At 35.2% G+C, this 10,570-nt stretch overlaps 1 pseudogene; it reads right to left on the reverse strand.

Annotated features, from left to right (window-relative positions):
* Nucleotides 1-696: 696 nt before the first annotated feature.
* On the reverse strand, nt 697-1,538 carry LOC101713051 (S-adenosylmethionine decarboxylase proenzyme 1 pseudogene; annotated as a pseudogene).
* Nucleotides 1,539-10,570: the final 9,032 nt, after the last annotated feature.

Genomic DNA, 10,570 nt, shown 5'->3' on the forward strand with positions numbered 1-10,570 from the left:
TTTTAACCACTAGAGGGGGATATGACTCTACCTAGTACACTGAATAGAAATCAACATTTTTTTTTTTTTTTTTTAAAACAGTGTATTGCTTTTATTTGGGGGCCTGGAGGTGGGGGAAAGACACCATGGTGAGGGAAGAAATCGAGGACTACAAATGCAGGAACAATTATTAAAACAGTAATACACAAAATGAGTAACTGGAACCATTTTCTTAGGAGGACCTGACTCATGGAAGAAAAACTTTAATCGCTGTTGCAAAAACATTTTTATGAAGTAGAAATTGGTTTCAATAATATTACTAGAGAATATGTTCTAGAAAGTGGAGGTAACTAGATGTAAAATCCTGGCAGCAATTTAACAGAAAAGTCCCAGATTATTAGGCTGAGGCCAACACGCAATGAGGACGAAAGCCTTGTCTGTGGGGAATCTTGGACGATACCTGCAGAAATATTACATTGTGCATGAACCAAACTGAATTATTTTCACAAGTGTTGTAAAGTTTCATACAGTAAAATTTTTCTACCTGCACTTCAATTTCACAGCAAGAGTGGCATAGAATACCTAAACACAGAAGAGAGCATTCATGCAAGATATCTAACTCCTTGATATAATAATTCATACACTTCAAAATGATTACACTATCATTACATATAGGGCTTTCTGCAACTACAAGGTGATGGTTATGGAAAGCATAGCCCCTGGTATCAGCATCTAGAAAGCAGCCACCACCTTCTATGTGTGTTCTCTTTTTGCGTTTTTTCTTCATTTTTCTTAATCAACTCTGCTGTTGCTGCTGCTTCTTAGCAAAACTGGTAAAAACAAAATTGTAATCACTGAACATAGCACTCTGGCAATCAAGACGTTTAAAACCTTCAATCTTCTGGGGTGAAGAAAGCACTGTACAACATTTAGAACTCTGATTAACAAACAAGGTGATCACAAATTTTCCTGGCTTGAAGACTTTCACAACTTTCCTGATCAGGTCATCATAGGAGGTCTGATTTAAGTTTGTTTCAAAGCTAACATAAGCAAACTCTAGTTCTGGAGTGATGTGAATAGTCCAGTAAGTTCCATCCGATTTCATTCCATTCATTGAATACCCACAAGGATTGAACAGTGTGGCATCAATGACAGAACCTGGTACCAGGTCACGAATTCCACTCTCACGAGTGACATCCTTTGCAGTAACACCATCTTTCATGTAGAACTGGTCCACAACTCCTGGGTCAAGCTCGCTCATCAGAATTTCCAGGGTCTGATCTGGCTGACTGATTACTCGACTCTCTGGGAAATCCAAAGTATACAAGTACCAACAGTCAGAATTCATATGTCCCATACAATATGCTGCTCCATTTGGGAAAATTGCATTAAGAAACTCTATTTCTTCCTGGAAATTCCGGTGTGGGTACCCTTGGTGAGAAGGCTTCATGAAATTCTTACGAGAATAAAAGAAGCTTTGAATCGAGTCAAACCCACTGTAATCCCTAGCAAGCTTCAACAGGGGAACCAGTGCTTTCAGTCAGAGGGTGGTACCACATGTCTTCAAAATGAAACGTCTCTTGGGGACAAACATGCTACTCTCACTGAGTACATAAGCTTCCTGCTTGTCAGTTTTTGTCACACTTATGATTGAACATTGCACATCCTTCAAAAGTACATCCCACTCAGATCTCGGGGATAGTGCGAAGATCCCCAGATCCCCGGCTGGCGTCGGGTTTCTGACGGGAGAACCAACCTCCAGCAGCTTCTCGGTCCCTTAGAAAAAATGTGCAGCTTCCATCACCGTGAGACTAGCGAACAACCAACAACCACAGAAAATCAACTAAATTAAATCTCTTCTCCTGCCGTTGCCGCCGCCGCTGCGGATTGTTCCAGCTGTGTTGCTATAAAGTTCAGGTTCCTTTTTTGCTATAATTTTATATTAACTTTTTTTAAAAAAGGATTAATAAAATTTTCCCGGCTTTTTTATTTGAGCGAAAGTTGAACGTGAGTTTGTTTGGAAATAGAGGCAGATACAGTTCAGTCTCTTGTAGTCCGCTGCTTTCCCGTTAGGGAGAGTAGAGCGAGCGCTAGCTAATGTCGCCGCCCATACTATGTAAGCTAGAAGTCAACTTTTGATAGCTGTTTTGCAAAATATTTGGTCTCAGACTTGGTAAAATAATCTCAAAAGTGATGAGAATACATATTCTAAGTTAAATAGTCTTATTAAGTCCCCTTAAATAGTCTAAATTTATATCTAAAGTTGTTCAAGATAAGGACAAAATTATTGCATGTTATAAGAAAAGATATCATTAAATATTGATGTTTAAAAATATATATGCTCCACCGCTGTTGGCCACCTCCTTAGAAATATGTACAAAGCATCTTTCTTCAGCAATGGAAAAACTTTTATTTTTTTTCTTTCAAATTTATATATAAATTCCATTTCAATCACCAAATAATAGACTTTTAGAATTTTTGATCACTTTCTCAAACTTCCCCGCAAGAAAAAGTGTGTATATTAATTGAAATGCATTTGTAAAAATTTCAGATAAGCATAGGATTCTAATTATGACATTATTGCTAACATTTAATTAATGAAAGCAGCATAAATGTATTATGCATATTGATAATTATCAAGTCAAACTGGTAAAATTTTACTTAAAATATAGATATTAAGTGGATGGACATTTATTCTACACTGAGGTGTGGTTCAGCATCAGTTTTATTTCAGAGAAACATAGGTAGACCAAAAAGGAAGTTTCAGTCAGAAAATAACATAACATTCCTTGAACTCCTCTTGTTGTATGTCAAAAGTCACATTATCATTGCTCGTATTTTAATTTCAATACATTAGTGATCTTATAGCTGTCAACTGTATTAGATCTCCCTAATATTTTGTTATTTACTTGCTGTTTGTATTTTCTTTGCTATTTCTCATAGCAAGGAAGAACAAGAGGGCTGGGGATGTAGCTCAGTGGCGCCGTGCCTGCCCGGCAAGCACAAGTTACTTGGATCGATTCCCAGTACGCCCCCCACCCCCCACCCCCAAAAAGAAAGAAAGAACAAGAAATTGATTTTTTAAAATTATTGTTACCTACTCAATAGAGTCCACTTGTTTCAGCAATATTTGGATTTTCTTGTGACTTGATGCTATGGAAGGTTTTTCAATTCTCAGGGCATTGTTCATTCTGTGTGGTCAGACTAGCAAAGGGTGAAGGATATGTATTTCACTTGTAAAACGGAAGCAGAATAATTATGAAATGGGAGTGGGCAAGGAAAATCAGTATAATCTTCAACCCTGGAAATGGCTTCCAGCAGAAGAGTTTTAAGAAATGCCACTGACAAAAACATTAAGATCTAGAAATAATGTGCACACACCTTACAGAAAGTATTAATGTTAGCCAGTTGGAAAATCATTGTCCTAGATAAAATTTTAAAGAAACTTTTCTCACCTTTGGTCCTTTGAAATCAATTGAGTTGAGAATATGTGATGAAGTCTGAGAAGTACGTAGGCCTCAAATTTAATTTTTATCTAAATTAGCATATTATTTTAGTGATCAAGGAAGAAATTTCTTTTTGCAAATCAATGTGTATATTAAGCTATATCTTCTAATTTTTGTTCATATTATAATAGCTAGAACTTGATATTCTACATTTTAATGATTAAAAATATACTTTAATAAAATTAATCATACCTGTAATATGGAGACAGAGATACCTGCAAAAAGCAATGCTTCCATAAAAAGGAGCAGCCCCTCGAACCACCTACCTCTCCAATGTCTACTTCCCTTTTAACTCCCTTGCCTGGCCCTTATGGTTATAACCATCATGCATCTATACAAAATGTGTATTTGCTACTTTTCAATCTCAGTTTTATTCAATAACAAATCTCCATTACAAAGAATGAAAATCTACTTTGATTTTATCTCCATCTATACAGGACATTCTATTCCCCTATCTCTCTGCATAGATTTAACTTTAATAAGAACATCTTTTACATTATGTTTATCTTTTACTTTATGATAACTATGTAAACTTTTTTTTTACTCCTAAGCTGTATGGTAAATTGTGACTACTTTTATTTTCAACTGCAACTATCTTTTTTTTCCCATTAAGTTTATTGGTGCATTTTAGATATAAATTACAGTTACATTCATCATTGGGATCTTGTGCCATTACGTGAGTATCGTGGTTCTTATTTTTTCCCCATTCCCCTGCCCTCCCTTCACCACCTCCACCCTTCCCTATTTGCAAAGACTTTGTTTCCATTTTTTTTCTTTTCTCATATTTTTTCTTTTCCCCTCTTTCCTTTCCCCTACCCCTCCCACTTCCACTACTGCTTTAGACCTTTTCTTCCTATTACACAATATCAATTATACATTTTTAAAATTACAATATCAAGATCTAGGAGACATTACCACAGATTTTACAGAATTTGAAAGGATATAGAAAGCATATTACAAAAATCTGTTTTGAAATAAATTTGACAACTTCTAAGAAGTACCTTGGAAGACAAATTAATGAAACCAACTCTGGAGGATATATAAAATTTAAATAGTACCTATTAAAGAAAGTATATTCCTAGCTTGAAAACCTACCTATATGACAACAGGCTCATATACATTTTAACTGATAAATTATATAAAACATTTAAAGCAGAAAAAATAAGGAACACTTCTCCCCTCATTTTAGGAAATCAATGTTGTGCTAATCCTAAAACTGGATAAAGATAATAGAAAAAAAAGTATGAACATAGATAGAAATTTGTCTAACAAAACAAATTATTAGAAGTCAGATCTGGCAGGATGTAGAAAGTGGTTTTGTTATAGGGATGGCAGTGTTGGTTCAGCATTGGAAGATCCACCCCCAAAAGTCATCATTTTAACAGAGGAAAGGAAAAAGCCATATGATCCTGTCACTAGTTGGAGAAAAAGTATTGGACTAAATTCCACAGCTGTTCATGGTAAAAGCTATCAGGAGACTAGAAGTAGAACAGAACCTTCTCAACAGATTAAAGACATGTACTCCATACTTCCAGTGAGAACGCCTTATATGAACGGAGAAGATAAAATGCTTTCTCCTTAAGCTGGGGAACAAGGGCAGATATGGCTACTCTTCATCTGTCCATTAAACTTTGAAACATAGGCCTAAACCAAAATACTCTGGCAATAAAATGACACAATTAGGATAGGATTGACAAGGTAGAAGTAAAATCTTTGTATGTAGATGAAATGATCATCTACAGAGAAAATACTAAGAAATCTCTAGGAACCCCTAGAACTTGTATTTGAATTTAGCAGGATTAGAAAATACAAGGTATATATAAAATTTCAGGTCTATGTATACTTGCTATAAATGAAGAATTAGATATTGAAATTTAAAAGTTATGTAGGAGTACAAAGGACCTAGAAAAGTAAAAAGAAAAAAAAAACAGTGATGGAAGAGATTCAGTACCTAATTTTAAGACTTCCTATATAGCTATAGTAATGAAGGCAGTGTTGGTGTAAGGAAAGACATATAGATCATTGGAATAAAACAGAGAATCTGGAAATAGAACCACACATATATGGTCCACTGAGTTTTTGAAAGATTATTTAACATTAACATTTTATAGAATATAAACTCAAGTCAAGAGCCAAGGAAAAGACAGTGTCGTCAGCAAATGGCACTAGAACACCTGGTATCCATGTATAAAAAAATTAACCTCAACCCTTTATTTCCATACAAAAAAATAGCTTGAAAGGATCTATGAACCTAAATATGAAAGACTAAAACTATAAAATTTTAAGAAGAAATTACAAGGGAAAATGTTTATGAATTTAGGGTAGGAAAGAACTTCCTAGGATATAAAAAACATGATGTATAAAAGAAAAAATTTGATAAATGAGATTCCATCAAAATGTAGAACTTTAAATGACATTGTTAAAATGAAAAGTAGTGTTTAAACAGACCATATTTACAATGCATATAACCTATGACCAGACTATGTAAAGAACTCTTACAACTCATTAATAGACAACCCAATTAAAAAGTAGGCACAAGATGATAAATAGCCAGTACAGCAAAGGAAAGGTGTGCAACACTAGAATCAGAAGAATACTAATCAGTACAATAATAAGATTGAATTATACACTCATGAGGGAGATGAAGTTAAAAGTCTTAAAAGCCTTGTCATGACTTTTTCTTTTCATTGGATTCTCCCCCTTTGCATTTAATTTGTGACGCCCAATGGATTCATTCTGCTGGGCTTCCTGGAGTTGTGATCCTCATTGTCTTTTCCTAGGATATTGTCTAAAATTTTTTGGAGTGCTGGTTTGGTATTCATGAAGCTCCTGAGGTGCTCTTTGTCATGAAAGTATCTTATTTCTCCATCAATTTTGAAAGATAGTTTTGTAGGGTACATCAATCTGGGTTGGAGGCTGTTTTCCTTTAGGGCTTGAAATATGTCGCTCCAAGCTCTTCTTGCCTTGAGGGTTTGCATTGAGAAGTCTGCTGTGATTCTGATGGGCTTTTCTTTGTATGTGATTTGTTTCTTTCCTCTCACTGCTTGTAGAATTTTGTTCTTCTGTTGGATTTCTGGAATCCTAACTTTTTTTTTTTGGTACTGGGGATCGAACTCAGGACCTTGCACTTGTGAGGCAGGTGATGGCACCACTGAGCTAAATCCCTGACCCAAGGAATCCTAACTATTATATGCCTATGTGTAGATTTTTTTTTGATCAAGGCTAGTTGGAGTCCTATATGCCTCACTTATCTGTATGTCAAGTTCTTTTCCCCTGCTCGGGAAGTTTTCTGCCATCACTTCTGTGAACAGTTTTTTTATGTCATCTGCACTCTTTCCTGTTTCTTCATTGACTCCAATCAGCCTTATGTTATTCTTCTTTGCATTGTCTAGCAGCTGCTGGGTTGAATTCTCATGGTCCCTTACAATTTTAAAGCAAATTTTTCTTTTAATGGTCACCAATTGCAATCTTATCTTCTATATCTGAAATTCTGTCCTCACATTGGTTCATTCTGCTGTGTAGACTTTCAATGGAGTTTTTAATCTCCTGGAAATCTGTTTGCATCTGTTTTATGGATTCCATTTGTTTCCTATGTTTGGATTCCATCATGTTCCTCAGCTCCTCTATTTTTTTTATCTGTGTCCTCCCTCTCTAGATTTATTAATCATGTCTTGCACTATGGGCACAATCTCTGCTGTTATGTGAGGAATTATTTCTGATTTCATTTTTTCCAGATCCTCTTTTGTTGCCAGTTCAGGGAGTCCAGGTAGTTGAGTATCAGATTGTTCCATATTGTTTCCCTTTGGGGTTGCTGTAGGTGATCTGGTAGTCACTTTTTGAGGCTTGTTTATGTGTCTTCTCATTTCCACCTGGGGCGGGGGGCATGTGCTGTTGGCACCTGCACAGCTCACCTCCTCTGCCCTGGGAGCGGTGGCGGTGGAATGGCAGCTGGGCAGCCTCCTCCTGGGTGCTGGCATTGGCTCTCAACTGCAAATATCTTTTATTCCTTGGAATTTGTATCTTGTTTTTCATTTGCTTAGATTTTTATGTACTTAATTTAGTTCTATATTGTCCTCTAATTGTGTAAACTCCCAATTAACATTTTCAAATACATTAGGAACTGAATCAGTTTCATCTTGTGTAAGATGACTCTTCCAAAGTCGTAACAGTGATTTTCTTGATTTCCCTCCTGTATTTGTTCTTTTGGCTCTCAGATCCCATATCTTCTCCCTTATTTTGATGGAGCATAGTCTACAATAGCATTATGTACTTGATCTTAGCCAATAGGCTGAGAAATGATCCAATACCATTCTGAGGAATGATAAATAGGTATCAAGTTTTTGTGAGTGTATGTCTAAAAATGTTATAGAACCTTCCATTTTAATTTATAATAGAATAGGCCATTAAATACTAGGTTGAAAATAGCTCATCTTTTTCTCTAGTGAAAGTGCTTATGAGAACATGTTATCAGTCAGTTTTCACAGCACTGAGACACAATACCCAACACCCACAGCTTAAAGGAGGAATGTTTAATTTTACTCATGGTTTCAGGGGATTCAGTCCATGGCCAGCTGGATCCAAAGCAGAATATCATGGCAAAAGAGTATGATAGAGCAAAGTTGCATAGTTCATGGAGGCCAGGAAGCAGATTAGGGGAGCCGCACCAGAGAGGAAGGGTCCAGATACCACATATATTACCCAACATCATGCCTCCAATGACCCATCTAAACACAATAAAAAATGTGCTTTAGTAATCTTCTAGATGGTTGCCAAGTCAATCAAGTTGACACAATTAAGCTTAACCACAGTTGTCCATATTCATAGAACATTCTTTTTCTTTATAAAAATCTGCTGTTTTGGTTATTCACAATCTGATTTGGAAATTCTTAAAGATACCTATTTTCCCCTTTGGTAGAACTTTGGAATTAAAAAAACTCTCAAATTTCAAAAATAAAATAAATGGAATTTTATATTATCAGCATTGTAGGAAACAAAATAAGTATTCTTTGATTTACCTTTGTAGTCAATTTCTACCTCCTGCATACTAATTTTTCATTCTTAGGAACTAGGTTACTCACTTTGCTGGGACAAAATACTTGACATCCGTAACAAGATTTAATATGCCTCATGGTTTGGGAGGATCTGGCCCGTGGTTGACTGGGTCCAAGGCAGAAACCACATAGTGGAAGGGCCTGACAGAGGAAAGCTGTTCATCTCATGGCAACCAGGAAGCATAGATAAAAGAGAGAAGCCAAGGACAAGAATACAGTCTTCCAGATCATCCCCCTAGCGACACACTTCCAGCCAGGATGCTCTCCTCATAGCATGTTCAGCCATGAATTCATCAATGGATTAATCCACTGATGAATGTAGCCTGATCCAATCACCTTTTAAAAGCCCCACCCCTGACTATATGAGACTTTTGGGGGATATTTTAGATTTAAACTATAAAAACTCCCAAACTTACCTCATTATCATATTTCTATATGTCTTCTTATCTAGATTTTTAAGCTCAAAAATATATCTGTGTTAAAATATTGCCTGTCCTCTGTTTCACTTGATTTTCTATTTTCTTCATGCCATTTTCACCATTTACTTCTAACATAAAAGGTCATCCTTTTTTTTTTTTTAACATTTTTGTCAAAGGTTATTGCAGTGTCTGTGGGCTACTTATATGCAAAGTTAAGCCTCCCTATTATAGGCAGATAAAAAACATAAATTCATTGCAATTTTAAAAAGAAAAGCAAGTACTTAAAATGTTAATCATCTTTTGTTTCAAATCAGAAAAGAATGTAGTATCTGTTGTCTTCCTGGATGTAGGACAGTGAGGTTCCACATATAAGAATTTTTTACCCTGAGTTTTATTTCAAATGAGTTAGAAAATTACTTTTATTTATCGCTGTGAGTGGCAGTACTGTTTGATACAGTTGTCCATGTTTGTATTAAACATGAACCTGGAAGTTACAGAGAGACTGTTTACTGAGAATGACTGCTATCACTGTTAGACATGCACAAATAAGTAAACATACTGAAACAATAATACCAACAATGTTAGGCTGAACTTTTGATTTCATTTAGCTCTAAACATTTATTCTGTTTTTTCTGCATTTTGTGGAATGAGGCAATTTAAAATTTGCACAATAATATCATTAATTCCATTCTCTGACGAATGAATGAGAAAATACCAAGTGCTTGACAAGAATAAAATTCAGCAATGTAGTAAATTTAAACCACAATTTATCTTCTTATGGAAATGTATGTATCTTGTTTTCAAAGTAAACATGTGAGGTTTTGGTTTTGAAGCACTGGATTCTTATTACTCCCATAAGAGTAACACAACACAAAACTAAAAACATGATTTTTATTGGCATTTTCAATGTCATGACATAGTGTTTTAATTTTATGACTCCTTTTCAAGACTCATGCAGAAAATTTCCCTTCAACAGCTAAGTTAGTGTGGTAGGAAAATGCACCATCATTTACTTACTCATGATTTTTTCATGTAATATGAAAAAAGTTATACTCTTTACCACAGTTTAATGACATTTTTAGTTTTGTTTAGTGTTGAATCACTCATTTTCAGGTGTCATATTTTTACATAATTCCTCTCTGATTAAAGCTGTGTATAAATTAGCATTAATATAAACTATTTTATTTCCAGTCCATCTCCTTTTCTTCCTGCATACACAGCTAAATCAGTTGAGTTTACTATTTGGAGTTTGTGTCAGGGGGGAGTAAACTTTTTCTGTAAATGCTAAGAGAGTTAATAGTGTAGGCTTTGCTAGCCTTCTGGTCTCTGTTGAAATTACTTGCCCATTGTAGCATGAAAATAGCCATAAACAATATGTAAATGAGGTGCCTATGTTAAAAAATGTGTATTTAAAGTTACTGAAATGTCAGTTTCATGTAATTTTCATGTGTCAGAAAATATTGTTCTCTATTTTCTTCTTTACACCACTTAAAATATAAATGTATACTTGAAGTAGTTTATTTACCAAGTATCTTGCCAGATTTGTATTGCAGGTCATAGTTGGCTAACCCATGTCCTATTTTATGCCTCAGAAAGAAAACCAACTAATCAAACG

The sequence above is a fragment of the Heterocephalus glaber genome, unplaced genomic scaffold (genome assembly GCF_053883595.1).
Source record: "Heterocephalus glaber isolate CG9 unplaced genomic scaffold, H.glaber_assembly_v1.0 deba00001465, whole genome shotgun sequence".
NCBI classification, from domain to species: domain Eukaryota; kingdom Metazoa; phylum Chordata; class Mammalia; order Rodentia; family Bathyergidae; genus Heterocephalus; species Heterocephalus glaber.